The sequence below is a fragment of the Corapipo altera genome, unplaced genomic scaffold (assembly GCF_003945725.1).
Source record: "Corapipo altera isolate COAL_440 unplaced genomic scaffold, ASM394572v1 63016, whole genome shotgun sequence".
Taxonomy (NCBI): domain Eukaryota; kingdom Metazoa; phylum Chordata; class Aves; order Passeriformes; family Pipridae; genus Corapipo; species Corapipo altera.
In genome coordinates, this window is record NW_020889721.1 from 1 (window position 1) to 1,977 (window position 1,977).

The 1,977-nt window shown below is 49.9% G+C and overlaps 1 long non-coding RNA gene across 1 annotated transcript; it reads right to left on the bottom strand.

The window, feature by feature from the left end:
• Window positions 1-284: 284 nt before the first annotated feature.
• On the bottom strand, window positions 285-1,140 carry LOC113942284. The gene is made up of 2 exons (XR_003525886.1): window positions 495-1,140; window positions 285-360 (listed from the first exon to the last, which is right to left on the bottom strand). It is a non-coding gene; the product is annotated as an uncharacterized LOC113942284 (long non-coding RNA).
• Between the last annotated feature and the right edge of the window lie 837 nt (window positions 1,141-1,977).

Genomic DNA, 1,977 nt, shown 5'->3' on the forward strand with positions numbered 1-1,977 from the left:
TGCCCCAAAATGGCGGGGACTGACCCAGGGCCTCGAGAGCCCCACAACACCAGGGACTGACTCCTTGGGCCCCACAGAGAACAGGGAAGCACAGCTGTGCCTGGGGGAGGCCCCAGCCGAGGGCAGCAGATAAAAGGATGGTGACAGGGGTGTCGAGGGGCTGCTCTGCTCCATTTCCATCGCAGAAGGATTATTTTTTGCAGCAATACACAAGTCCATATATAGAAGGTAAAAATTATTTCACATTAGTTCAAACAGGCAGAAGAAAACAAGGACAATTGTACCTTAGCAAGAAGTTATAGAATGGCCCTACTTCACAAGAACCAACCTCTCCTGCATTCCAGCAGCTACCTGGATACTCTGAAGTTAAGAAAGATATCAAGGCAAACAGTGTTCTGTTTTTCCTATTTCATATCTACTGGGAAGGGAGAGGGGAAATAGCATTTTTCACAGATGCCAAATATAAAAATATTAAGTACTAAATACTGAAATACCAAAATATGTTGGTGCTTCTCAGGTTTAGAATCCAGGCAGTCTGTGTCCTTCAATGGAATTATTGCACAAGAACTACTTGAACAAGGAAAGCTTCAGCTGTACAGAAAGGTTACAATGCAAGAGCTATTCAAAACACTGAAATTAGGAAGTGAATTCTTACTATTATTATTTTAAACATTAGCCACATGAAAACCTTGACCAGGCGTTGGTCAGTGACAGATTTACTGACATTTATGACAGATGTAATGACCAGGTTAAATGACACATTTCATACATGTCACTATGCCACCCTGCCCCAGTAGTATCCCAGACCGTGGATGCTCTTAATCTGAACCCAGTAAAATGTGACTTTACAACAGGAAGTTCACTCACTGAATTCTTCTTGTAAATTAATCCAGTCACTTGCAGGGCACGACAGAAACAAAGATCTCAGCTGCTCTTCCAGATCAACCTATACACTAAAAGCCCAAGATCATATGGAGCATCACAACAGGATTCTCCACTTCCCATACATACCACACAAACACCTCTGGAAAGTCATCATGGCAGGAACATCTGCCTTTTGTACAACTGGAAAAAACAGTTACCAGCAGCACAGAAGAGAAGCAGGACATGCAGTGGTCTGGGAAGACACCTGCTTGGGCCAAAACTGGCAGAATTGATTCTCCATATACAGAACAGCAGATACTTATTTCAATGACTGTTCAGCTTCCTCATCTTCTCCCGTTGGAAAACACAGAGCAAAGACAATGCTTTCAGCACAGGCGCTTGGGTTCTGCCGAACAGAGCCAACTTTCAGGCACCATTTAAGGCAACTCCAGTAGAAACACAAAGCAGGAACCGAGTGAAACCCTCCCATCCACACCCAGGTAAGTGCTCGGAGGTGCTGTGCTACACCACCAGCACAAGAATCCCTGTGCAGACAGCACAATCAATTAAACCAGCGCGCTGATTAATGTCAGGACAACGGTCCTCACTGCACCAAACCGTGTCCTGCTTGCCACCACATCATTAATATACATGGTAATGCTCAAGAAAACCACTGAGAGGCTCTTGAAGGTACCAGCAGCAAACAAACGTGTCATACCGGCTACCCCTCGGGGAGGGGACAGGAAAATCACACCGCAAGGGCTCCTTCCAGGTGCATCACTTAAATCCCCGCTGGATCACCGAGGCGAGGGCCGGGCCCGCTCGCCGCCCCTCATCCCGCTCGCACAGATCTCCGTTTTCCCGGGAAGAACCGCGGAACTCATCGGGGATCCGAGGGCACCCGCCGCCGAGGCCGGCCCTGAGGGGAGCCGAGCCCGCTGCCCCCTCGGGCCTTTCACGCCCTTCGCGTCCGCCCAGCGCGGCGCGCGCTTCCCGCCGCGGCGTGAGGGGATCGACGGGGAGGAGGAGGAGGAAAGACCGAGAAAAAAACGCCCCGATGGGCGCCGCGTACCTGTCGGCACTGCAGGGGGAGCTGCTGGCGCTGCAGGCGGC